Below are 27,875 nucleotides of genomic sequence, written 5' to 3' on the forward strand. Positions count from 1 at the left end.
TGTCACAGTGTGGCGGTGTGTCTGTGTGTCCTTGTGTCCATGTGGCAGTGTCTGTGTGGTGGACTCTGACAGTGCGTGCGGAGGTGTGTCCGTGTCACAGTGTGGCGGTGTGTCTGTGTGTGTGGCAGCGTCCATGTGGCAATGTCTGTGTGGTGTGTGTCTGACAGTGTGGAGGTGTGTCCGTGTCACAGTGTGGTGGTGTGTCTGTGTGTCCTTGTGTCCATGTGGCAGTGTCTGTGTGGTGGAGTCTGACAGTGTGGAGTGTGTCCGTGTCACAGTGTGGCGGTGTGTCTGTGTGTGTGGCAGTGTCCATATGGCAGTGTCTGTGTGTGGTGGTGTCTGACAGTGTGGAGGTGTGTCCGTGTCACAGTGTGGTGGTGTGTCTGTGTGTCCTGTGTCCATGTGGCAGTGTCTGTGTGTGGTGGAGTCTGACAGTGTGGAGGTGTGTCCATGTCACAGTGTGGCGGTGTGTCTGTGTGTGTGGCAGTGTCCATGTGGCAGTGTCTGTGTGGTGGTGTCTGACAGTGTGGAGGTGTGCCCGTGTCACAGTGTGGTGGTGTGTCTGTGTGTGTGGCAGTGTCCATGTGGCAGTGTCTGTGTGGTGGTGTCTGACAGTGTGGAGTGTGTCCGTGTCACAGTGTGGCGGTGTGTCTGTGTGTGTGGCAGTGTCCATGGGGCAGTGTCTGTGTGTGGTGGTGTCTGACAGTGTGGGGGTGTTTCCCTGTCACAGTGTGGCGGTGTGTCTGTGTGTCCTTGTGTCCATGTGGCAGTGTCTGTGTGGTGGTGTCTGACAGTGCGGAGGTGTGTCCATGTCACAGTGTGGCGTTGTGTCTGTGTGTGTGGCAGTGTCCATGTGGCAGTGTCTGTGTGGTGGTATCTGACAGTGTGGAGGTGTGTCCATGTCACAGTGTGGCGGTGTGTCTGTGTGTGGCAGTGTCCATGTGGCAGTGTCTTTGTGGTGGTGTCTGACAGTCCGGAGGTGTGTCCGTGTCACAGTGTGGCGGTGTGTCTTTTTGTGTGGCAGTGTCCATGTGGCAGTGTCTGTGTGGTGGTGTCTGACAGTTTGGTGGCGTGCCCATGTCACAGTGTGGCGGTGTGTCTGTGTGTGTGGCAGTGTCCATGTGGCAGTGTCTGTGTGGTGGTGTCTGACAGTGTGGAGGTGTGTCTGTGTCACAGTGTGGCGGTGTCTGTGTGTGTGGCAGCGTCCATGTGGCAATGTCTGTGTGGTGGTGTCTGACAGTGTGGAGGTGTGTCCGTGTCACAGTGTGGCGGTGTGTCTGTGTGTCCTTGTGTCCATGTGGCAGTGTCTGTGTGGTGGACTCTGACAGTGCGGAGGTGTGTCCGTGTCACAGTGTGGCGGTGTGTCTGTGTGTGTGGCAGCGTCCATGTGGCAATGTCTGTGTGGTGTGTGTCTGACAGTGTGGAGGTGTGTCCGTGTCACAGTGTGTGGTGTGTCTGTGTGTCCTTGTGTCCATGTGGCAGTGTCTGTGTGGTGGACTCTGACAGTGCGGAGGTGTGTCCATGTCACAGTGTGGCGGTGTGTCTGTGTGTGTGGCAGTGTCCATATGGCAGTGTCTGTGTGTGGTGGTGTCTGACAGTGTGGAGGTGTGTCCGTGTCACAGTGTGGTGGTGTGTCTGTGTGTCCTTGTGTCCATGTGGCAGTGTCTGTGTGGTGGAGTCTGACAGTGTGGAGGTGTGTCCATGTCACAGTGTGGCGGTGTGTCTGTGTGTGTGGCAGTGTCCATGTGGCAGTGTCTGTGTGGTGGTGTCTGACAGTGCGGAGGTGTGTCCGTGTCACAGTGTGGTGGTGTGTCTGTGTGTGTGGCAGTGTCCATGTGGCAGTGTCTGTGTGGTGGTGTCTGACAGTGCGGAGGTGTGTCCCTGTCACAGTGTGGCGGTGTGTCTGTGTGTGTGGCAGTGTCCATGGGGCAGTGTCTGTGTGGTGGTGTCTGACAGTGTGGGGGTGTTTCCCTGTCACAGTGTGGCGGTGTGTCTGTGTGTCCTTGTGTCCATGTGGCAGTGTCTGTGTGGTGGTGTCTGACAGTGCGGAGGTGTGTCCATGTCACAGTGTGGCGTTGTGTCTGTGTGTGTGGCAGTGTCCATGTGGCAGTGTCTGTGTGGTGGTATCTGACAGTGTGGAGGTGTGTCCATGTCACAGTGTGGCGGTGTGTCTGTGTGTGGCAGTGTCCATGGGGCAGTGTCTGTGTGGTGGTGTCTGACAGTCCGGAGGTGTGTCCGTGTCACAGTGTGGCGGTGTGTCTTTTTGTGTGGCAGTGTCCATGTGGCAGTGTCTGTGTGGTGGTGTCTGACAGTTTGGTGGCGTGCCCATGTCACAGTGTGGCGGTGTGTCTGTGTGTGTGGCAGTGTCCATGTGGCAGTGTCTGTGTGGTGGTGTCTGACAGTGTGGAGGTGTGTCTGTGTCACAGTGTGGCGGTGTGTCTGTGTGTGTGGCAGTGTCCATGTGGCAGTGTCTGTGTGGTGGTATATGACAGTGTGGAGGTGTGTCCGTGTCACAGTGTGACGGTGTGTCTGTGTGTGGCAGTGTCCATGTGGCAGTGTCTGTGTGGTGGTATCTGACAGTGTGGAGGTGTGCCCGTGTCACAGTGTGGTGGTGTGTCTCTGTGTGTGGCAGTGTCCATGTGGCAGTGTCTGTGTGGTGGTGTCTCACAGTGTGTAGGTGTGGCCATGTCACAGTGTAGCGGTGTGTGTGTGTGTGGGGCAGTGTCCATGTGGCAGTGTCTGTGTGGTGGAATCTGACAGTGTGGAGGTGTGTCCGTGTCACAGTGTGGCGGTGTGTGTGTGTGTGTGGCAGTGTCCATGTGGCAGTGTCTGTGTGGTGGAATCTGACAGTGTGGAGGTGTGTCCGTGTCACAGTGTGGCGGTGTGTCTGTGTGTGTGGCAGTGTCCATGTGGCAGTGTGTCTGTTCGTGTGAGAGTGATGCTGTGTCCCTGGACACTGTGGTGATGTCTCTGTGTGTCTGTGTGTCCCTGTGGTAGTGTGGTCGTGTGTCGTTATGGTGATGTCTCCGTGCGTCTGTGTCCGTGTGACAGTCTGGTGCTGTGCCTGTGTGGTGACTTCTCCGTATATCTGTCTGTCCGTCCATGTCACAGTGTGGCAGTGTGTCCGTGTCGTAATGTCTCCGTGTGTCTGTACATGTGACAGTGTGGTGGTGTGTCCGTGTGTCCGTACAGTGATATCTCCATGTGTCTGTGTGTCTGTCCATGTGGCAGTGTCTGTGTGGTGGTGTCTTCGTGTGGTGCTGTGTCAGTGTGACAGTGTGGCGGTGTTCCTTCCCCAGTGTGTAGTGCTGGCACCTTTCCCTCTCAGCCCAGGATGCCCCAGAAGGCCCCAGCTTGGCGGGCAGGAGGTGGCTCCTGTGGAGGGAGGTGCAGGGAGCCCCGACAGCCGAGTTTGTGGGGTCCCCTGCACTGGGTGGGAGTGAGGAGAAAGGCACCCGGGCAGCCAGGACAAGCCTGGGCCTGCCCTAAGGAGGTGACCTGCTCTGGGCCTGCATTTCCTGGGCCCAGTACTCCAGCTCAGTCATCTTGTCCTGAGTCCTTCCTGGGCCTTGGAGAGTGCTGAGATTTGAAGAAGGGAAGGTCATCTTTGTTGCGGAAAGCCTGGTGTGTTTCTCTATTGCTGTCACTTTTCAGCCTCATCTCTGGTGAAACATCAAACATCGGACACCTGCGGAGAAAACTCCTGGAAGTAAATGTGGGGACTGGCAGGATCCAACCAGAGGAGTCACACGCGGATTTCTGTTTGGTTGGAGGTCTGCGTTTTTCCCTGTGGGTGGCGGAAGCGGAGCAGCTCTGCAGCGGGAAGGAAGGTGGGTCCTGTGCCACAGGAAGGTCCTGGCCTGGGGTGGAGGGGCGAGAGGGGATGGGCGGCCAGGGGCTGTGCAGTGCGCTGGGCAGTGTGTATGCCCCCTGCTGGTCGCCCAGGAGGAGGACAGGTCCTGGCCTGGCGGGAACAGAGGCAGCGAGGCTGCGGTCCTCGAACCAGGTGTGATGGCTGGCAGAGCCGTAGGCTATGGCGGAGGGGGACTCCCGGGCACCTGCTGTGCATCCTCGTGACCAGGACACACACCGGCCTCTGGAGGCCAGGTGGAGCAAGCGAGGGGCGCCAGGCAAGGTTGGGGTTCCCGCGGCGGGAGGTGGGTCCCTGGACCCTGGTATCCTCCTGCTGTCCGGAACATGGGCCGCCTTCCCTCAGGCGCGCCCCTCCAGGGTCGCCTATCTGCGACCTCAGCACAGCTCCTGGCTGGTGGGAGGGGGCGGAGGCCTCAGGTCCTAGCTGGGTCTGCAGTTTCCGCCACTGGCGGCAGCGCAGGGGCGAGCTCAAGCTGTGCCCAGGCAGGAAACTCTCCTACCTTGCCAGCTTCCGCGCCAGCTTTGGTGACTCTCTCCAGCTCAGCTTCAACACCGTTCAATAGTTCTGTGTTCTCTATTATCACAAGAATTCTTTCTGTATTTGCTATCCTTTATCAAATAAGAATTTAAAGATGCATGTGGAGTGATATCACAGTTGAAACATTAAAAATATATAATTTCAAGTGTTTAATTTTAATTTTCTAAGAAGTAAAATTATGACTCTAGTGCTAATATAAGATCAACACGTATCAACAGTGTTATTCAACTCAGTAAGCAATGAAGGTTCCAGTAATAGGTTCAAATCATTGCAAGGAACATAAAAGTAGCTTTACAGCCAATGTTAAGGTCAGATCGTTGGTTAGTTACAATACTAGATAATATCCAACATAGTCAGAATCTGTCATCTTTGTGAGTTCTCTCTTCCATGGCACAGAAATTATGTGTTTCTCTACTGTACAAAATATTTATCTTTTCTGCTACTTCTGCACATAAAAATATTGCTAGTCACAAAAGACCAGGATTGCACTGAAAAAAAAAAATCTGAGTACTGTCTCTCACCTGTATTCATACTTCTTTTCTTCCTTTATGAAATATCTTTGAACTGCATTTTCTATCTGAAGGTCTGTGGAGAGAGAGAGTAAAATGAATAAAAGCATAGTAAGTGAATATTTTGATAACATTTACAGCTTTATTCATGTCTAATGAACATAAAACACACTACCAATATTTAAAGTGTAATGAGATGAATTTGATGTATACATGTGCCCATTAAACAATCACCATGAAGGGGTCAGTGAGCATATCCAGTACTCTCAAAGCTTCCCAGTTCCCCTTGGTAATGCACACTCATACCTCTCAGGTGTGAAGTACTGAGCTACACACACACACACACACACACACACACACACACTGGGATATCTAATTGTTTCAGAAGCATTTGTTGAAAATGTTATGTCCATGAATGCTCTAAGAACTTTATTAAAAACTAGCTGAAAGCTGATATACATGTGTATATCTATATTTGTACTACATCGTCTTAAGTACTGTAACTTGATCAGTCTTGAAACCAGGTGCTGTTAATTCTCCCACAGCACCTGGTTTCAAAGTAATTGTTTCCTTTCAAAGTAATTTGCCTTTATAGGTCGTCTACCCATCGACGTACGTTTCAGAATTTTAGTTTCTCAATTTCTAAAATAAGGAATACAGCTGTGATTTGATTGGAATTCTTATAGATCAATGTGGGAAGAATAGACATTTTAACAGTATTGAGATTTATGACTCATACATTCCATTGATTGAGGTCTCTTATTTATTTTAACAATATTTGTAGTTTCATAGTTTTCAAACGTTTCTCTTTTTTGCAGGTTTATCCCTAAGTACTACACGCGTTGATATTTGCAATAATATCAAAATTATGGTAATATTAATGTAAACGTTTTATTTTTTCCTCCAGTAATTGTCAGGTAGCTTTAAATCATAATTTAATTGTATGATACAACGGGCCTTTGAGAAATGTATACATATCGTATATATACATTTTTTTCAGTTTGGCAGATTGACTCCACTATCATTTCATAATTTAAAATTGCACTAATTACCACCAGCCTGCTCTCAAGGACAATACATCAAAATATGTATCATGCTTCAGTTTATTTAGCATCATGAAACTCTCACATTGCACTTACTTTTGGAAACCTGGAATAAAACAATAATGTAAATATCAGCTCACAGGCAACATATGGGTACATGTGACAATTTTCTAAATATCGACCTTTCGCTATTTAATTCTAGGTTTATATTGTCAGTTTTTTCCCTCCTCTTGAAACTCTCTTACGCTGCTTATTAAATTTTGGTTCAATTCTCTCCCTACTTTTTCCCCTAATCTACTTTCGAATATTTTACTGATGTTCTGCTCCTTTTCATTTGGACACTTGTAAAAAGCTGTGTAATTTCTCCTTTGTATTAAAATGCAAATCCATATGCAAAATAAATGAGCGCAGGGACCAAACAGATGTTTGTGCAGCGTGTCCATGAGCAGTATTATCCACAATAATCAAAGGGAGGGAGCAGCCCATGTGAATATTGATGGATGAGTAGTTAAAAAAATGTGGTATATACGGCAACATCATAATATTCAGCCTTAAAATATATTCTGAACATGCTATGAAATAGATGAAACTTGAAGATATGCCAAGTGAAATAAGCCAGTCCGAGAAATTCAAACATTCTGTATCATGCCATTTCTGTGAGTTACTTAGTGAAATTTGTGGAGACAGAAAGTAGAATGGTGATTGCTAGGGGGAGGGGCAGGGAGAGGAATGGGAAGTTGGTGTTCAATGAGTACAGAGTTTTAGTTGGAGAAGAAGACAAGTTTTGGAGGTCTATGGTGGTGGCTGTTGCACAACAGTGCAAACATAATGCCACAAAACCGTGCACTTAAAGTGATTAAAAAGGTAAATCTTATGTTCTGTATACCTTTCCAGAATTATAAACCTGCAATCATAGTATAGAAATAGAACATGTTATATAGCTTTAGGTGATGATATTTTACACATTTGCACATAATTAGAATTTCAAAGCCTTAATTTCAGATAAGGTAGTCTAGGACATAACAATATTGATGTAAGAAAGCCATAGGCAATGTTATTTTAAATCAGATTTACTGGAGAAATTTTATTGAATGGTCAATTTTCTTTGCCAATATTACTGTATTCTTATTTCTAGTAACAGAAGTGTGAAAAAGCATCAAGGAAACATAAATTGCATTCTTTTTTATTTTGAGACGGAGTCTCGCTCTGTCGCCCAGGCTGGAGTGCAGTGGCCGGATCTCAGCTCACTGCAAGCTCCGCCTCCGGGGTTCACGCCATTCTACTGCCTCAGCCTCTCGAGTAGCTGGGACTACAGGCGCCCGCCACCACGCCCGGCTAGCTTTTTGTATTTTTTTAGTAGAGACGGGGTTTCACCGTATTAGCCAGGATGGTCTCGATCTCCTGACCTCGTGATCCGCCCGTCTCGGCCTCCCAAAGTGCTGGGATTACAGGCTTGAGCCACCGCGCCCCATAAATTGCATTCTCATACTGACTGCATACAATAGTTCTGAAAACAGTGGAAGTTATATTTATCCCCCATAAATAAAACATGAATAACAAAACAAAACAAAAATTAATAGGAGACAATTCAAATAATGGCGACCTGTTATTCCTATCTAGTTAAGTACTATTCTTTTCTAAGAGGAATTTGATATTTTAAATATATTATCCCAGATGTCTATATTTATATTTTGAGATGCTATACAAACTTGAGTCAGTGACATGGAATTTTATAAATCAAGAAGCTTATTCTGGAGCCATTTCTTTTGAAGTTTTCTCTGAACTACTAAAGAAGCATTAATAATCCATAAATTATATTATCTATATTTACAGCATTTAAAATGTGTTCAGCATGAAATATTAGCTACAGAGTAAGCTAAATAAATTAAACATGGAATGAAGATTTGTCCTTAAATATAATTTACAAGAAGACTTTGATATTTGTTTTTCACAAGTGAAGCATTCTTATAAAGTGTCATGACCTGTTGGGGGAACCTCTGGGAAAAATGGAGAAACTCTGAAGCTACTCTCTCCCTAACTCTCTTTAGAGGGAGCTCCCACAGCTCCTACAGAAATGAGTGGCTGAGATTCTTGATTGCATAGCAGAACTTCTCATCCCAACCCTTTCCCTTTTTAGTGTCTGTGTATCAGTATAAAAGTTCTGTAAACTGTAGTTCCTTATTTTAATCCCAAAGCACAGTAACAATGTATTTCATCCAGGGTCGGCAGTTTCTGTGAGTGTTTTGTTTAATTCTCAAAACTCTATCTACAGGATTCTAAAGAGCCTGAAAAGTACAATATTTTAAAAAGGGGAAAGAGACAAAGGGAAAGAAAATAAAATCAATAGCCCATTCTGTCGCTGTTATTAAACACCAGAATACCTTTCTGTTAATCTAATTAAAATTCGTGACATTGTTTAGCATTTATGTCTTGAACAAAAGTTTGGAATCCTGAAAAAGAAATTTAATTTGCTAATAAATATATTTGAGTTGAATTGAAATCCTTATATATTACTTCAAATAAGAACACAAGATGAATTATGATATAGAAAATTCTATCTCTCATTGTCCAAAATCTAATAGTTAAAATGAACTTATTGAATAATACTATTTGCCAGGCATGTGGCTTACATCTGGAATCCCAATACTTTGGGAAGCAAAGGCAGGTGGATTGTTTGAGCTCAGGAGTTACAGACCAGGTTCGGCAGTATGGTGAAACCCAATCTTGAAAAAAAAAAAAAAGCCAGGTATGGTGGCTTGCCTGTAGTCCCAGATACTCAGGAGGATGAGGTGGGAGGATAACATGAGCCTGGGGAAGCTGGGGCTGCAGTGCACCATGATTGTGCCACTGCACTCCAGCTTGGGCAACAGACTGAGACCCTGTCTCAAAGAAGAAAGAGAAAGAGAACGACAGAACAAGAGAAAGAAGCAAGAAAGAAGGAAGAAGGAAGGAAGAAGGAAAGGGAAGGAAAGAAGGAAGGAAGGAAGAAGGAAGGAAGGAAGGAAGGAGAAGGAAGGAAGGAAGGAAAAGGAAGGAAGGAAGAAGGAAGGAGGAGAAAGGAAGGAAGGAAGGAAAAATAATGTTTTTGGAGCCAATAATCTTTGTGAAATCATACGTGGAATTTTGCTTTAATGAAATAGATTTAACTAAGTTGTGACATGATTTAAGTGTACTGACTCTAGCAATCAGAGGCCTCTGAATCCCCACAATGACTTGACAGTTTCGTTTGACAATTGATTCTCCTATCATACATACAGCATAGTCAGAATTTCAGAACTCCAACTTTCCCTATGCTATTTGTGCACATTGCTTAACATTTCTAAGACTCGATATTTTTACTCTTAAAATACTACTAATAATAGTACCTAGTTTTTATCATATAATGTGTATCAAAAGCATTATACTTTCAATCAGATAGCAATTTCTCAGTAAATATTTGCTAATGTTTTAGTACAAACAGGAAAATTGGATTGTGATATTTATGACACGTTGATTCTCCTTCTAGAAATATTTAATTGTTTCTAAAACTTGTTTTCAAGTAGAGCAGTATTTTGTGTTCAAATTGAAAATACTATATGTTCATACTTTTTTTAAAAAAAGTATTGCTTGAATATTTTCATAAAAAAGTATTCGTAAATGAGCTTGAGCCAGGAGGACAGGAGGGATCAGTAAAATAAGGCTTTGTGGCATAGGAGACATTTGGTGGAGAGCTTTCAGCTCAAATAAGACTTGAAAAAAAGAGAGAATTTTTATAACAAATGTAAAGGCAGGATTTACCCTGATGAGCTTGTGAAGAAAATACACAGTGTAATGTAATTCAAAAGAGACTAATCAGTCAAAGTAGTTTTGAAGGGAATATCTTGAAGAGAGATAACCTAAAATGAAGATCAGGTATGTACTTATTTTAATAATCTACCCAAGAGATAGAAAGCACTGAGTTTTTTTAATTGATCACAAAGGGAAATTCGTTTCAAGAACCATTCTTTGTTCAGCCTAAAGCAGATTTTACATTTTGAAACGACATATTGTTCTAAGTAGATAATATCCAAATTCGTGTCTATATGAATAATTCTGTTCTCAATAAAAACACTTGATTCACACAACTGATGATTATCTGCATTTGATTTAGTGCTGAAAGGCCAAAGGGGGACTGATAAAATTGTAGAGTTGCAAGCAGCTTAAAGGGAAAATCATGATCATATTCAACTCATCATGACTGAAATAAGAAAACAAAGCAAAAAATACATAAGAAAAAAATTGACTACATGAACATTTGCTTCTCTCCTAAGAATCAAAATCCTTAATTTGCTGTGGCATAAAAGCATCTAGGTCCACAAGCCATGCAAAAGTCTACTGTTTCTGGGAGATAAGAAGAAGCAAAACACATCAATTTTCAGAGAAGGTTAAGAAACCTCTCACATCCTACTCCACCCCACCTGAGACCAGGCAAAGGATCACTGCTTCTGGGGGATGGATGGAGGAAAAATACTTCCCCATCAGGAGAGGAACAAGGATTGTTCGGGGTCCAGGATTTTGCACTAATGCAGAGTCATGCTACTGTGGTAAAGGGTTGGAAAGTCTCCATCCAGTGACCACAGAAAAGGTGCATTGTTCCTATGGAAGGAGAAAGTAAAAGAGTTTGCCCTTATTGTGGGTTTGAAAACTTTCAATGATATAAATCAAAGGTTTTCTACCACTGAGGTGGCAAGAGGCAAGGTATTATTTCTTCCTCAAAAACCAACACAGGTAAGTGACAGTTTGACTCCCACTGGAATAAGAGTCACGAAGTGCTAAAAATATCCCTTCTCTGAGAGTCTGATGATGAAACTGGCTCCAAAATAACATGAATCATTCCTCTGCCCCCAACCTGAATTTTCTGCCTAGTCACACACACACACAAGAAATGATGTTCTACAGTTAGAGAGGAACAAGAAAGTGGAGAGAGACCCTCTCTGTGACATAGGTGGTAAGGACTACCGGAAGGTAACTGTGAAACAGGAGCATTGGCATATGCCCTCCAGAGCCTAAGGCCCCACACAGGGCACATGGTATGGCAGCCTACTGCTGCAGAAATTTAAGTTACATGGTTCACTGAATGTTTCAGACACCACAGCAAAAACCAACCTTTGTTCCTGCCCGCACTAATAGCATGACACAAGCCAAAATGAAACAGAAACATAAAACAATCTTGACATAAATAATCATCTCGTGAGCTACTGTTTTTGTACATCTGATGATTTGCATTTTTTAGAAATTGGGAGACACATAAAAGCAAATTAGAAATTTGAGTTATGAGTTATAATATTTTCAAAAGATAAAAAGTCAACAGAATCAAATTCAGAGATAATTCAGATGTTGGAACTAAATGCAAGTAATTTAAAATAATAATGATCAAAATGTTAAAGGATCTAGTTAAAAAAAAGACATGCATGGAAAAATGAGGAATTTCAGCAGAGATGGGAACAGTAAAAGGCAAAAGCTAGAAATAAGTGAAAGCTTGAGAACAGAGATGAAGAATTACATCCTCAAGCTGATTAGCAGACTGGTCATCAGAGTTAAGAAAGAAGCAGTAAATTTTATAATAGGTCAACACAAGTTATTCGAATGGCAGCACAAAGGGAGGAAAGAGAAAAACAAAATAATCCAATGAACCAAGCAAATAAAATACTATAGTGCATCCAAGAATTCTCTGGAATTAGTTAATATGAAATTAACTAAAATGCAATTACTTGGAATTCCAGAAGGAGATTAAAAACAGAGTGTGAGAGAAGAAAACTTTGAAAAAGATGACTGAGGACACCAAGTAACCTCAAAAAGCTCCAAGAAAGATTAATACAAAATTTAAAGAACGCTAGAATAATCACACTAGTCTAACTGCTGAAAACCAAAGATTAGCATAAATCTTGAATTCAGTCACAGAAAAATAGGAACATTGTGTACAGAGATAAACAGAAACAAACATTACAGTGAACTGCTGGTCAGCAACTCTGCAAGTCAGAAACCATGATACAAATTTTTAAATAACTGAAAAAAGTCAGTCCCCAATCTTATAATTAAATGAAGACATTTTCAGATTAACCCTGGAAGATTCCCTTGCTAACAGGTCTGCACTAAAATAAATGTCAAAATGATTTCTTGAGGCAAAAGGAATATGGAAGCAGATGAAAGTTGAAACTACACCAAGAAATAAAGAGTGCCAGGGAAGATATAAAGATATGTAGCCCAATATTTTACATTGCTCTAAAGATCATGGATTGTCTACATTTTTTTTTTTTTTTTTTTTTGAGACGGAGTCTCGCTCTGTCGCCCAGGCTGGAGTGCAGTGGCCGGATCTCAGTTCACTGCAAGCTCCGCCTCCCGGGTTCCCGCCATTCTCCTGCCTCAGCCTCCGAGTAGCGGGGACTACAGGCGCCGCCACCTTGCCCGGCTAATTTTTTGTATTTTTTTAGTAGAGACGGGGTTTCACTGTGTTAGCCAGGATGGTCTGGATCTCCTGACCTCGTGATCCGCCCGCCTCGGCCTCCCAAGTGCTGGGATTACAGGCTTGAGCCACCGCGCCCGGCCTACATTTTTTTTTAAAAAAGAGTAACTTCACATCATGGAATTCATAATATTTGAGACTATAATGCATGACATATAGTGTAAAGCAGGGAGGAAAGAGAAACATACATTTTAAGGTTTTTATACCATAGTCATATAATACAAATTATAGGTTACTGTAATAAGGTAGAATAGGTATTGAAATCTCTAGAGAAACAATGAACATTTTAAAAAGATTATATGTGCATTAATGTTTTCATAGAACTTCTAGCTTTTATTTATTTGTTTTTATTTATTTTATTTTATTTTATTTATTTATTTTTGAGACACAGTCTTGACCTGGAGTACAATGGCGTGATCTCAGCTCACTACAACCTCCACCTCCCAGGTTCTGATGATTTTCTTGCCTCAGCCTCCCGAGTAGCTGGGATTACAGGTGCATAGTGTGTGGATATTTTCTTCCATTCTGTAGGCTGTCTGTTTGATCCCTTGATAGCTTCTCATGCTGTGCAGAAGAAGCTCTTTAGTTTAATTAAATCACACTTGTCAGTTTTCATTTTGCTGGCAATTGTTTTTTGAGTACTTACCCACAAATTCATTGCCAAGTGCAATGTCCAGAAGAATATTTCCTAGTTTTTCTTCCAGGATTTTTATAGTCAGAGGAAGTAATCTTATGCCAATGGGTCTTATCAATCAAATGACTCCACAGTGAGACTCATTACTCTGAAAAATTAATCTTGTTATAATGATGGAAATATAAATATTTGAAAGTAAAAGCAGATGCCACCTTTTTGCTAGAATTCTACAAGGCAAATTGCTATAAGAGAGGCAGAGGAATATATATATATCTCCAAAATATAATTTGCAGTGAAATAAATGAAAGCACATTATAAATAAACTTACCTGATTTTACAAACTAACCTGTAAAGGGATTTCTACTCATTTTTCTATTGCCTGCATTGCCCTTTCTTCTAGATTCAATGTATAATTTTGTACATCATCACCAATTTGTCTTCACCAGTGTGTTGTTTCCATATGCTTCTTAAGATTTAATATTTCTTCTTCCAACATATTTTTATCCTCCTCAAGTTTTTTACATTCCTGTGGTACTTTTTTCGTAGATAATAACTCCCATTGAATAACTTGATTTTATTTAGTCAAATAGACATATTTTGAAGATACAGCTCCCAGCTGTGTTGTAAGATCATCAAACTACATTAATAAAATAATACAGCTTGATAATGGAGGCTGAGAACAATCTCATACAAAACCAGTAACACATTTTGAAATACATTTACTTGCAATAAAGTGTTATGTATAATACGCATTCTTTAAATGTTAACCCTTAAGTTACTCAGAAATTCAAGAATAAAGTAAAAGCCACCATGAGTCACAATCATACATTCTTTACTATCGTCTTTGCCACAGAACTTCTGCACTTGATCTTTCTTTTATTGTTCTGATAATTTGTTTGTTCCTCCTTAAATGGTTCCAAGTTAATCCTTTTTAGAAAGTCTCAAACCCCCTTCTCTCATCATCATGCCCCAAAATTTGTCAAAAAAAAGTTTCAGAGATATTATATTGAGTTATTGAGACCAAAGTCAACAAATGGATCTTAGAATAAGACTTTGAAAACAATGTAATACTCTATGCTAGGCATGGTGGCTCATGCCTGTAATCCCAGCACTTTAGGAGGCTGTGGCAGAAAGATCACTTGAGGATGGGAATTTGAGACCAGCCAGAGCAACACAGTGATACCATACTCTCAACAACAACAACAACAAAACCACATTTAGAAAACTAGCCAGGCATGGTGCCTCATGCTTGTAGCTCCTACTAGTTGGGAGACCAAGGGAAAAGGATGGATGGGACTCAGAGTTCATGGCGGTGGTGAATTATGACAAAATCACAGCACTTCTGCCTGGATAAGAGGCAAAGACCCTATCTCAAAAAACCACAAAATAATCATATAAATAAGGATTCTAATGCCATAAGCCTTTCCTAGGCTGTAAATTTCTATGCTAATTGGAATTGCATTTTAAAACATAAAGTCCTCCTCAAGATGGCTTGTGGAGGTAACCAAGAAGCCCGCTGTGCCATACAAGCCCGGAGGCATGGACTGGAGCCCTAAAGCAAGCATACACCCTGCCACTGAGCCTGCTGCTCATGTCCTCTGTCTGGCTTCATTTGCAGCACAGTTGTTGCACTGAGGCTTGTGCATACCTGGCAAGGCCAAGCTGGATCAAAGAGCAATGAGCCAACTCTGCAAGTGTGTGCCAGGAGCCGGTGGACCAGCCACCAACCTCACTTGCTGCCGTTCAGGGTACCTCATTTCTTCTATCCTAAAGGTAGGGCCTCAGTGCCATCTGCTTTTCCTCAGGCCTCTGCTCCAGCAGCCATCAGGTGGCAAGCCCTCAGGCTGTGGGAATCTGACCATCCCTGCTTCCTTCAGTGGGTGAAGTTGGTGACTGGTCCAGCTGCTACACGCACACCCTTGCCAAGGTGGCAGGTTGCTCTTTGAGCCAGTTTGGCCTTGCCTGTCATGCACAGGCCCCAGCTACCCACGTGCTGCTCTGAGTGAGCTTGTCATGCCTGAGGCCAGATTCTAAGTCTGGAAAGGGCCACAGAAAGCCTAGACCCCTGGATTGCAATCCTGGCTGCTTTCTGCACTTGAATGTAAAGTCCTCCTTCAGACGGCCTGTGGTCTGCTTCTTGGCAACAAAGAAGCCCGCAGGGCCATCTGAGCCCTGAGGAATTGAGTGGAGCCCTAAAGGCAGAGCACACCCTGCTCCTGAGCCTGATGCTCCTTTCCTCTAAATGGCTCCATTTGTAAGACAATTGTTGCACTGAGGCTTGTGCATGCCAGGCAAGGCCAAGCCAGCTCAAAGAGCAACCAGCCACCTCTGCAAGGGTGTGTCAGGAGCCGGTGGACCAGCCACCAACCTCACTCGCTGCCGGTCAGCATACATCATTTCTTCTACCCTAGAGGTAAGGCCTCAGTGCCACCTGTTTTTCCTCAAGCCTCTGCTAAATCAGCCATCAGGTGGCAGCCACTCAGTGTGTTGGAATCTGGCCATCCGTGCTTCCTCGAGTGGGTGAGGTTGGTGGCTGCTCCATCTGCTCCAGGAGCACCCTTGCAGAGGTGGCTGGCTGCTCTTTGAGCCAGCTTGGCCTTACCTGGCATGCACAGATGGCAGGTACCAAAGTGCTGTTCTGAGTGAGCTTGTGCTGCTTGAGGCCAAATTCTAAGTCTGGCCAGGGCCTCAGAAGGCCTAGGCCCCTGGGTGGAAATCCTGGCTGCTTTCTGCACTTGAATATAAAGTTCTCCTCAAGTTAGTCTATGGTCTACCTCTTCCCAATGAAGAAGCCCGCACTGCCATCTGAGCCCTGAGGAATTGACTGGAGCCCTAAAGGCAGCGTACACCCTGCTCCTGAGCCTGCTCCTCTTTTCCTCAATATGGCTCCATTCGTAAGACAATAGTTGCACTGAGGCTTGTGCATGCCAGGCAAGGCCACGCTGGATCAAAGAGCAACCAGCCACCTCTGCAAGGTGTGCCAGGAGCCAGTGGACGAGCCACCATTCTCACTCACTGCGGTCAGAGTATATCATTTCTTCTACCCTAGAGGTAAGGCCTCAGTGCCATCTGCTTTTCCTCAAGCCTATGCTACATCAGCCATCAGGAGGCAGTCACTCAGGCTGTGGGAACCTGGCATCCCTGCTTCCTTCCCTGGGTGAGGTTGGTGGCTGTTCCAAGTGCTCCAGGCACATCCTTGCAGAGGTGGCTGGTTGCCCTTTCAGCCAGCTTGGTCTTGCCTGGCATGCACATACCACAACTACCCACATGCTGCTCTGAGTGAGCTTATCCTGCCTGGGGCCAAATTCTAATTCTGGCCAGGGCCACAGAAGGCCTAAGCCTGTGGGGGTGAAATCCTGGCTACTTACTTTATTTGAACATAAAGTCCTCCTCAAGACGGCCAATGGACCAGCCTCCAACCTCACTCGTTAACGATCAGGGTACCTCATTTCTTCTACCCTAGAGGTAAGGCCTCAGTGTCATCTGCTTTTCCTCAGGCCTCTGCTCCGTCAGCCATCAGGTGGCAGCCAGTCCAGCTGTTGGGACCTGGCCATCCCTACTTCCTTAATGGGTGAGGTTGGTGGCTGGTGCAATTGCTCCAGGTGCACCCTTGCAGAAGGGGCTGGTTGGTCTTTGAGCCAGGATGGCCTTGCCTTGCATGCACATGCCCCAGTTGCTCCAAGTGATCTTGTCCTTCCTAGGGCCAAATTCTAAGTCTGGCCAGGACCACAGAAAGCCGAGTCCCTTGGGTTTAAATCCTGGCTGCTTTCTGCATTTGAACATAAAGTCCTCCTCAAGATGGCCTGTGGTCTCCCTATTTGCAACCAAGAAGCCTGCAGTGCCATCTGAGCCCTGAGGAATTGACTGGAGCCCTAAAGGCAGCCCACATGCTGCTCCTGAGCCTGCTGCTCATTTCCTCCATATGGCTCCATTTGTAAGACAATTGTTGCACTGAGGCTTGTGCATGCCAGGCAAGGCCAAGCTGGCTCAAAGAGCAACCAGCCACCTCTGCAAGGGTGTGCCAGGAGTCGGTGGAGCAGCCACCAACCTCACTCACTGCCGCTCATGGTACATCAGTTCTACCCTAGAGGTAGGGCCCCAGTGCCATCTGCTTTTCCTCAGGCCTCTGCTCCATCAGCCATCAGGTGTCAGTCAGTCTGGCTGTTGGAACGTGGCCATCTCTCCTTCCTTGAATGGGTGAGGTTGGTGGCTGTTTCACCTGTTCCAGGCATACCCTTGCAGACGTGGCTGGTTGCTCCTGGAGCCAGCCTGGCCTTGCCTGGCATGCACAGACCCCAGCTACTGCCATGCTGCTCCGAGTGAGCTTGTCCTGCCTGGGGCCAAATTCTAAATCTGGCCAGGGCCTCAGAAGGCCGAGTCCACTGGATGGAAATCCTGGCTGCTTTCTGCACTTGAACATAAAGTTGTCCTCAGGATGGCCTGTGGTCTGCCTCTTGGCAGTCAAGAAGCCTGCAGTGCCATATGAGTCCTGAGGGATGGACTGGAGCCCCAAAGGGAGCACACACCCTGCTCCTGAGCCTGCTGCTCCTTTTCTCTGTGTGGCTCCATTTGAAGCACAGTTGTTGCACTGAGGCTTGTGCATGTGGGGCAAGGCCAAGCTGACTCTAAGAACAACCAGCCACTTCTCCAAGGGTGTGCCAGGAGCTGGTGAACCAGCCACCAACCCCACTGACTGCTGGTCGGGTACATCAGTTCCTCTACCCTAGAGGTAGGGCCCCAGTGTCTTCTGATTTTCCTCAGGCCTCAGCTCCATCAGCCATCAGGTGGCAGACAGTCCGGCTGTTGGAAGCTGGCCATCCCTGCTTCCTTGAGTGGGTGAGGTTGGTGGCTACTGCAACTGATCCAGGTGCACCCTTGCAGAGGTGACTGGTTGCTCTTTGAGCTAGCTTGGTGTTCCCTGGAATGCACAGACCCCAGGCACCAACATGCTGCTCTGAGTGAGCTTGTCCTGCCTGGGGTGAAATTCTAAGTCTTGCCAGGGCCACAGAAGACCTAGGCCCCTGGGTGGAAATCCTGGCTGCTTTCTGCACTTGAACATAAAGTCCTCCTGAATATGGCCTGTCGTCTGACCCTTGGCAGCAAAGAAGCCCAGAATGCCATCTGAGTCCTGAGGAATGAGTGGAACCCTAAAGGCAGTGCACACCCTGCTCCTGAGCCTGCTGCTCATTTCCTCTATATGGCTCCATTTGTAAGACAATTGTCACAATGAGGTTTTGTATGCAGGACAAGGCCAAGCTGGCTCTAGGAGCAACCAACCACCTCTGCAAGGGTGTGCCAGGAGCTAATGGACCAGTCACCAATCTCACTGCCGGTCAGGGTACATCATTTCTTCTATCCCAGGGGTAAGGCCTCAGTGCCATCTGCTTTTCCTCAGGTCTCTGCTCCATCAGCCATCAGGTGGCAGCCACTCAGGGTGTTGGAATCTGGCCATCCCTGCTTCCTTGAGTGGGTGAGGTTGGTGGCTGCTCCACCTGCTCCAGGGGCACCCTTGCAGAGGTGGCTGGTTGCCCTGTGAGCCAGCTTGGCCTTGCCTGGCATGCACAGACCACAGGTACCGAAGTGCTGCTCTGAGTGAGCTTGTCCTGCCTGAGGCCAAACTCTAAGTCTGGTCAGGGCCACAGAAGACCTAGGCCCCTGGGTGGAAATCCTTTCTGCTTCCTGCACTTGAATATAAAGTCCTCCTCAAGACGGACCGTGTTCTGCCTCTTGGCAAAGAAGAAGCCCACAGTGCCATCTGAGCACTGAGGAATTGATTGGAGCCCTAAAGGCAGCGCACACCCTGCTCCTGAGCCTGCTGCTCTTTTCCTCAATATGGCTCCATTTGTAAGACAATTGTTGCACTGAGGCTTGTTCATGCCAGGCAAGGCCAAGCTGGATCAAAGAGCAACCAGCCACCTCTGCAAGGGTGTGCCAGGAGCAGGTGGACCAGCAACCAACCTCACTCACTGCCGCTCGTGTACCTCAATTCTTCTACTCTAGAGGTAAGGCCTCAGTGCCATCTGCTTTTCCTCAGGCCTCTGTTCTGTCAGCCATCAAGTGGCAGCCAGTCCGGCTTTTGGTACCTGGCCATCCCTCCTTCCTTGAGTGGGTGAGGTTGGCGGCTCGTGCAACTGCTCCTGGCACACCCTTGCAGAGGTGGCTGGTTGCTCTTTGAGCCAGGATGGCCTTGCCTTTCATGCACATGCCCCAGCTGCTCCGAGTGATCTTGTGCTGCCTGGGGCCAAATTATAAATCTGTCCAGGGCCACAGAAGGCAGGGTCCTCAGGCCTTTACTCCATCAGCACCTGCTCCATGTGCACCTTTGCAGAGGTGGCTGGTTGCTCTTTGAGCCAGCTTGGCCTTGCCTGGCATGCACAGAATGCAGGTACCAAAGTGCTGCTCTCAGTGAGCTTGTCCTGCCTGAGGCCAAATTCTAAGTATGGCCAGGGCCACAGAAGTCCTAGGCCCCTGGGTGGAAATCCTGACGGCTCTCTGCACTTGAATATAAAGTCCTCCTCAAGACGGCCTGTGGTCTACCTCTTCATAATGAAGAAGCCCGCAGAGCTATCTGAGCCCTGAGGAATTGACTGGAGCCCTAAAGGCAGCGCACACCCTGCTCCAGAGATTGCTGCTCATTTCCTCTCTATGACTCCATTTGTAAGACAGTTGTTGCACTGAGGCTTGTGCATGCCGGGCAAGGCCAAGCTAGCTTGCAACCAGCCAACTCTGCAAGGGTGTGCCAGGAGCTTGTGGACCAGCCTCCAACCTCACTCACTGCCGCTCGTGTACCTCATGTCTTCTACCCTAGACGTAAGGCCTCAGTGCCATCTGCTTTTCCACAGGCCTCTGCTCCATCAGCCATCAGGTGGCAGCCAGTCTGGCTGTTGGGACCTGGCCATCCCTACTTCCCTGAGTGGGTGAGGTTGGACGCTGGTGCAACTGCTCCAGGCACACCATTTCAGAGGTGGATGTTTGCTCTTTGAGCCACCATAGCCTTGTCTTGCATGAACATGCCCCAGCTGTTCCAAGTGATCTTGTCCTGCTTGGGGCCAAATTTTACATCTGCCGAGGGTCACAGAAGGCAGGGTCCTCAGGCCTCTGCTCCATCAGCACCTGCTTCAGGCGCACCCTTGCAGAGGTGGCTGGTTGCTCTTTGAGCCAGCTTGGCCTTACCTGGTGTGCACAGACCGCAGGTACCCATGTGCTACTCTGAGTGAGCTTGTCCTGCCTGTGGCCACATTCAAAGTCTGGCCGGGGCCACAGATTGCTTAGTCCCTGAATTGCAATCCTGGCTGCTTTCTGCACTTGAACATAAAGTCCTCCTCAAGACAGCCTGTGGTCTGCCTCTTGGCAACAAAGAAGCCCACAGTGCCACCTGAGCCCTGAGGAATTGACTCGTGTTTTAAAGGCAGCGCACACCCTGCTCCAGAGATTGCTGCTCATTTCCTCTACATGTCTCCATTTGTAAGACAATTGTTGCACTGAGGCTTGTGCATGCCCAGTAAGGCCAAGCTGGCTCAAAGACCAACCAGACACCTCTGCAAGGGTGTGCCAAGAGCCAGTGGACCAGCGACCAATCACACTTGCCACTGGTCAGGGTATATCATTTCCTCTACCCTAGAGGTAAGGCCTCAGTGTCATCTGCTTTTCCTCAGGCCTCTGCTACATTAGCCATCAGGAGGCAGCCACTCAGGCTTCGGGAACATGGCCATCCCTGCTTCCTTCAGTGGGTGACATTCAAGGCTGGTCCAACTGCTACAGATGCACCATTGCAGAGGTAGCTCATTGCCCTTTGAACCATGCTGGCCTTACCTGGCATGCACATACCCCAGCTATCCACATGCTGCTCCGAGTGACCTTGTCCTGCCTGGAGCCAAATTCTAAGTCTGGCCAGGGCCACAGAAGGCCGAGTCCCTTGGGTTTAAATCCTGGCTGCTTTCTTCACTTGAACATAATGCACAGGTCACCAACCTCACTCACTGCCGCTTATGGTGCATCAGTTCTACCCTAGAGGTAGGGCCCCAGTGCCATCTGCTTTTCCTCAGACGTCTGCTTTTTCAGCCATCAGGTGGCAGCCACTCAGGCCGTTGGAATCTGGCCATCCCTGCTTCCTTGAGTGGGTGAAGTTGGTGACTCCTCCACCTGCTCCAGGAGCACCCTTGCAGAGGTGGCTGGTTGCTCTTTGAGCCAGTTTGGCCTTGCCTGGCATGCACAGACCGCAGGTACCAAAGTGCTGTCCTGAGTGAGCTTGTCCTCCCTGAGGCCAAACTCTAAGTCTGGTCAGGGCCACAGAAGACCTAGGCCCCTGGGTGGAAATCCTTTCTGCTTCCTGCATTTGAATATAAAGTCCTCCTCAAGATGGCCCGTGTTCTGCCTCTTGGCAAAGAAGAAGCCCACAGTGCCATCTGAGCACCGAGGACTTGACTGGAGCCCTAAAGGCACCACACACCCTGCTCCTGAGCCTGCTGCTCTTTTCCTCAATATGGCTCCATTTGTAAGACAATTGTAGCACTGAGGCTTGTGCATGCCAGGCAAGGCCAAGCTGACTCAAAGAGCAACCAGCCACCTCTGCAAGGGTGTGTAAGGAGCAGGTGGACCAGCAACCAACCTCACTCACTGCCGCTCGTGTACCTCAATTCTTCTACCCTAGAGGTAAGGCCTCAGTGCCATCTGCTTTTCCTCAGGCCTCTGCTCCGTCAGCCATCAAGTGGCAGCCAGTTCAGCTTTTGGGACCTGGCCATCCCTACTTCCTTGAGTGGGTGAGGTTGGCGGCTGGTGCAACTGCTCCTGGCACACCCTTGCAGAGGTGGCTGGTTGCTCTTTGAGCCAGGATGACCTTGCCTTTCATGCACATGCCCCAGCTGCTCCGAGTGATCTTGTGCTGCCTGGGACCAAATTTTAAATATGCTCAGGGCCACAGAAGGCAGAGTCCTCAGGCCTCTACTCCATCAGCATCTGCTCCAGGCACACCTTTGCAGAGGTGGCTGGTTGCTCTTTGAGCCAGCTTGGCCTTGCCTGGCATGCACAGACCGCAGGTACCCATGTGCTGCGCTGAGTCAGCTTGTCCTGCCTGCGGTCAAATCTAAGCCTGGCCAGGGCCACGGAATGCCTAGTCCCCTGAATTGCAATCCTGGCTGCTTTCTGCACTTGAACATAAAGTTCTCCTCAAGACGGCCTGTGGTCAGACTCTTGGCAAGGAAGAAGCCCGCAGTGCCATCTGAGCCCTGAGGAATTAACTGGAGTCTTAAATGCAAAGCACACCCTGTGCCAGAGCTTACTGCTCATATCCTCTATATGGCTCCCTTTGTAAGACAATTGTTGCACTGAGGCTTGTGCATGCCAGGCAAGGCCAAGCTGACTCAAAGAGCAACCAACCACCTCTGCAAGAGTGTGCCAGGAGCAGGTGGACCAGCCACCAACCTCATCACTGCCGGACATGGTAAATCCTTTCTTCTATCCTAAAGGTAGGGACACAGTGCCAACTGCTTTTCCTCAGTGCTCTGCTCCATCAGCCATCAGGTGGCAGTCACTCAGGCTGTCGGAACCTGGCCATCCCTGCTTTCCTGAGAGGGTGAAGTTGGTGGCTGAACCGCCTGCTCCAGGCGCACCCTTGCAGAGGTGACTGGTTGCTGTTTGCGCCAGCCTGGACTTGCCTGGCATGCACAGGCCCCAGAAACTGACACTGCTCCGTGTGAGCTTGTCCTGCCTGGGGCCAAATTCTAAGTCTGGCCAGGACCACAGAAGGCCTAGGCCCCTGGGTGGAAATCCTGGCTGCTTTCTGCACTTGAATATAAAGTCCTCCTCAAGATAGCCTATGGTCTACCTCTTCACAATGAAGAAGCCCGCAGTGCCATCTGAGCCCTGAGGAATTGACTGGAACTCTAAAGACAGCGCACACCCTGCTCCTGAGCCTGCTGTTCATTTCCTCTATATGACTCCATTTGTAAGATAGTTGTTGCACTGAGGCTTGTGCATGCCAGGCAAGGCCAAGCTGGCTTGCAACCAGCCAACTCTGCAAGGGTGTGCCAGGAGCCTGTGGACCAGCCACCAACCTCACTCACTGATGGTCAGTGTACCTCATTTCTTCTACCCTAGAGGTAAGGCCTCAGTGCCATCTACTTTTCCTCAAGCCTCTGCTCTGTCAGCCATCAGGTGGCAGCCAGTCCGGCTGTTGGGACCTGGCCATCCCTACTTCCTTGAGTGGGTGAGGTTGGTGGCTGGTGCAACTGCTCCAGGGGCACCCTTGCAGAGGTGGCTGGTTGGTCTTTGAGCCAGGATGGCCTTGCCTGGCATGCACATGCCCCAGCTGCTCCAAGTGATATTGTCCTTCCTAGGGCCAAATTCTAAGTCTGACCAGGGCCATAGAAGGCCGAGTCCCTTGGGTTTAAATCCTGGCTGCTTTCTGCACTTGAACATAAAGTCCTCCTCAAGATGGCCCGTGGTCTCCTTGTTTGTAACAAGAAGCCTGCAGTGCCATCTGAGCCCTGAGGAATTGACTGGATCCCTAAAGGCAGTACACACCCTGCTCCTGAGCCTGCTACTCCTTTCCTCTATATGGCTCCATTTGTAAGACAATTGTTGCACTGAGGCTTGTGCATGCCAGGCAAGGCCAAGTTGGCTCAAAGAGCAACCAGCCATCTCTACAAGGGTGTGTCAGGAGCCGGTGGACCAGCCACCAACCTCACTCACTGCCGCTCATGGTACATCAGTTCTACCCTAGAGGTAGGGCCCCAGTGCCATCTGCTTTTCCTCAGGTCTCTGCTCCTTCAGCCATCAGGTGTCAGTCACTCAGTCTGTTGGAATCTGGCCATCCCTGCTTCCTTGAGTGGGTGAGGTTGGTGGCTACTCCACCTGCTCCAGGGGCACCCTTGCAGAGGTGGCTGGTTGCTCTTTCAGCCAGCCTGGCCTTGCCTGGCATGCACAGACCGCAGGTACCAACGTGCTGCTCTGAGTGAGCTTTTCCTGCCTGAGGCCAAATTCTAAGTCTGCCCAGGGCCACAGAAGCCAAGTCCACTGGATGGAAATCCTGGCTGCTTTCTGCACTTGAACATAAAGTCCTCCTCAAGATAGCCTGTGGTCTGCCTCTTGGCAACCAAGAAGCCTGTAGTGCCATATGAGCCCTGAGGGATGGACTGGAGCCCCAAGGCAGCTCACACCCTGCTCCTGAGCCTGCTGCTCCTTTTCTCTGTGTGGCTCCATTTGAAGCACAGTTGTTGCACTGAGGCTTGTGCATGCCAGTCTAGGCCAAGCTGGCTCAAAGAGAAACCAGCCATGTCTGCAGGGATCCGCCTGGAGCAGGTGGACCACTAGCCAACTTGACCCACCAGGGAAGCAGGGAGTGCATGTTTGTAACACGCATTTCACTGAAAGTATCTTTCTCCACGGTTGATGGCCTAGGTTTGCTTCTAGGGTTTTTTTTTATGGTTTTAGGTCTTGTGTTTAACTCTTTAATGCATCTTAAGTTAATTTTTGTATTAAGTGTAAGGGAATGGCCCAGTTTCAGTTTTCTGCATATGGCTGGCCAGTTTTCCCAACACCATTTATTGAACAGGGAATCCTTTCCCCATTGCTTGTTTTTGTCAGCTTTGTCAAAGATCAGATGGTTTTAGGTGTGTGGTGTCATTTCTGAGGTCTCTGTTCTGTTCCATTGGTCTATATATCTGGATTGGTACCAGTACCATGCTGTTTTGATTACTGTAGCCTTGCAGAATAGTTTTAAGTCAGGTACTGTGATGTCTCCAGCTTTGTGCTTTTTGCTTAGGATTCCCTTGGCTGTCTGGGCTCTTTTCTGGTTCCACGTGAAATTTAAAGTAGTTTTTCAAATACTTTGAAGAAAGTCAGTGGTAGCTCAATGGGGATAGTACTGAGTCTATAGATTACTTTAGGTGGTATGGCACTCAGGCACAGAAATGTCCTTGTGTATGGCAATACGATTCAGGACATAGGCCTGGGCAAAGACTTCATCACTAGAACACCAAAAGCAATGGCAACCAAAGCCAAAATTGACAAATGGGATCTAATTAAACTACAGTGTCTGCAGAGCAAATGAAACAATCATCAGAGTGAACGGGCAACCCACAGAATGAGAGAAAATTATTGCAATCTCTCCATCTGACAAAGGGCTAATATACATAATCTACAAAGAACTTAAAGAAATTTACAAGAGAAAAACAAAGAACCCCATCAAAAAGTGGGCAAAGATATGAACAGACACTTCCCAAAGAAGACATTTATGCAGCCAACGAACATGTGAAGCAAAGCACATCACCACTGGTCATTAGAGAAATGGAAAGCAAAATCACAATGAGATACAATCTCACGTCACTTATAATGGCCATCATTAAAAAATTGGGAAACAATAGATGTTGGAGAGGATGTGGAGAAAGAGGAATGCTTTTACACTGTTGGTGGGAGTATAAATTAGTTCAACAATTGCGGAAGACAGTGTGATGATTCCTCAAGGATCTATAACTAGAAATAGTATTTGGCCCAGCGATCCCATTACTGGGTATATACCCCCAAAATTATAAACCGTTCTAATGTAAAGACACATGCACACGTATGTTTATTGCAGCACTGTTGACAGCAGCACAGACTGGAACCAACCCAAATGCCCATCAAGAATAGACTGGATAAAGAAAATGTGGCATATATGCATCATGGAGTACTATGCAGCCACAATAATGGATGAGTTCATATCCTTTGCAGGGACATGGATGAAGCTGGAAACCATCATTCTCAGCAAACTAACACAAAAACAGAAAACCAAACACCACGCGTTCTCACTCATAAGTGGGAGTTGAACAATGAGAACACATGGACACAGGAAGGGGAACATCACACACCAGGGCCTGTCAGGGTGGGGAGCTAGGAGAGGGATGGCATTAGCAGAAATCCATAATGTAGATCACGGACTGATGGAGGCAGCAAGCCAGCAGGGCATGTGTATACCCATAAAACAATCCTGCATGTTCTGCACATATACCACAGAATTTAAAGTATAATTTTAAAAAAAGGAAATTTGCTTTTAAGTAAACTTTTAATCATAGAACTTTAAAAAAAAAAATCCTTTTGAATCTTTTACTACCACATCATAGCTTGGACAAACTGCTGATATTTTAAAAGTAACACAAACATCACACAGAAAGAACTAGACTTAGGAACCAAACTCAGGTTTCTGTAGTTAACAGGCAGAATCTTAACACTGGGTCACCAAGACTATTCCTTCAGCCTGGCCTTGGCTAGCAAAGATGGCCTTGTTATGTAGGTGAGCCCGCTTATGTACAAACAAAAAAAATAAAATAAAAAGTATTTTCTGATCACTGGAATTTATTTTTTTCATTTTTGCAGCCACAGGACTTTTAGCCAATTCAGATGCCTTGCTCCCCACAATTTGGAACATTCCCTTGGATTTGACCGAGTCAGGAAGAGATGGGAGAAAAGTGAAACAACAACAATAAAACCCCAAACACAAACAAACACAAAGAATTGAGCAAAACAAACAAATGCACCATTCACATGATTACTGACTGTTCTCATGGTAAGGAGAAATTAAAAGCAGCTGGTGGATAATCGTCAATTTTAGTCATTAGAAAAAATTTTAAGACAAAATTCTAATTCAGCTACTTACCTGGAAATAAGGCTCAGGCTGGTGATCGTTCTCTGCCATCTTAGAAGCTGGAAAAAACTGACACTCACCTTTCCTTTCAGAAGCAAGCTGAAACTCAGGAAAGGAGGTGCCTGCTCTCCATCGCCATGGAAGCAGGAAAACTTGCCTTCGTTGTTGGAAATGAGTAAAACTTCAGACAAGGACTTGTACAGCAAAATCAACTTTAGATCGCAACCAAATTTTGGGAGATCAGGAACTCTCTGCAGGGGAGAAGCTCCCCAACCTCAGCAAATTATCCTATTGGTTTGGGCAATAAAGATTGCCCCGGTTGGTATCAATCAATAATGAGATTTATCAAAGGTCAGGACCACCTTTGCAATGTTCTTCTTTTTTTTCTTTTCTTTGAGATGGAGTCTCGCTCAGTCACCCAGGCTGGAGTGCAGTGGCGCGATCCCAGCTCACTGCAAGCTCCGACTCCCAGGTTCATGCCATTCTCCTGCCTCAGCCTCCCGAGTAGCTGGGACTACAGGCCCCTGCCACCGTGCCTGGCTAATTTTTTGTGTTTTCAGTAGAGATGGGGGTTTCACCGTGTTAGCCAGGATGGTCTCGATCTCCTGACCTCAAGATTTGCCTGCCTCGGCCTCCCAAAGTGCTGGGATTACAGGCGTGAGCCACCGCGCCTAGCCCTCTGTCTTTTTTTTATCTTTATTGCTATAGTCCGGTTGGTCAGGAACTAGGAGTGCAACACTTGCTTTTTTCTGTTTTCCATTTGCTTGAAATATTTTTCTCCATTCCTTTCTTTTGAGCTTATGTATGGCACTGCATGCAAGATGGGTTTCTTGAAGACGGCATACTCAAATGGGTCTTGGTTCTTTATCCAGCTTGCCCCCATGTCTTTCAATTGGAGCACTTAGCCCATTTCCATTTAAGGTTAGTCATGGTATGTGTGGATTTGATCCTGTCCTCATGCTGTCAGCTGGTGATTTTGCAGACTTGTGTGGTTGGTTTTTGGCATCACTGGACTGTGTACTGCAGTGCGTTTTTGTACTGGCTGGTGATGGTCTTTTCTTTCCATATTTAGTGCTTCCTTCAGGAGCTCTTGTAAGATAGATCTGGTGATAATGGATTCCCTCAGCATTTGTTTGTCTGAAAAGGATCTTATTTCTCCTTCACTTATGATGCTTCATT

At 46.9% G+C, this 27,875-nt stretch overlaps 2 long non-coding RNA genes across 3 annotated transcripts in view; one reads left to right on the forward strand and one right to left on the reverse strand.

The window, feature by feature from the left end:
• LOC117084384 overlaps window positions 1-27,046 on the forward strand; it is a 45,535-nt gene extending 18,489 nt beyond the window's left edge. Inside the window, exons 3-4 of the long non-coding RNA XR_004437428.1 lie at window positions 3,697-3,830; window positions 26,429-27,046. This is a non-coding gene — a long non-coding RNA (uncharacterized LOC117084384). The remainder of the gene's footprint in view (window positions 1-3,696; window positions 3,831-26,428) is intronic.
• Window positions 4,367-13,968, reverse strand: LOC117084376. Of its 2 annotated transcripts, XR_004437422.1 has the most exons (4): window positions 13,425-13,968; window positions 13,091-13,226; window positions 4,933-4,996; window positions 4,367-4,482 (listed from the first exon to the last, which is right to left on the reverse strand). It is a non-coding gene; the product is annotated as an uncharacterized LOC117084376 (long non-coding RNA). The 2 variants fall into 2 exon arrangements; XR_004437421.1 differs by having other exon boundaries at window positions 13,091-13,968.
• Window positions 27,047-27,875: the final 829 nt, after the last annotated feature.

Source organism: Trachypithecus francoisi, unplaced genomic scaffold (genome assembly GCF_009764315.1).
Source record: "Trachypithecus francoisi isolate TF-2019V2 unplaced genomic scaffold, Tfra_2.0 Contig00480, whole genome shotgun sequence".
NCBI classification, from domain to species: Eukaryota; Metazoa; Chordata; class Mammalia; order Primates; family Cercopithecidae; genus Trachypithecus; species Trachypithecus francoisi.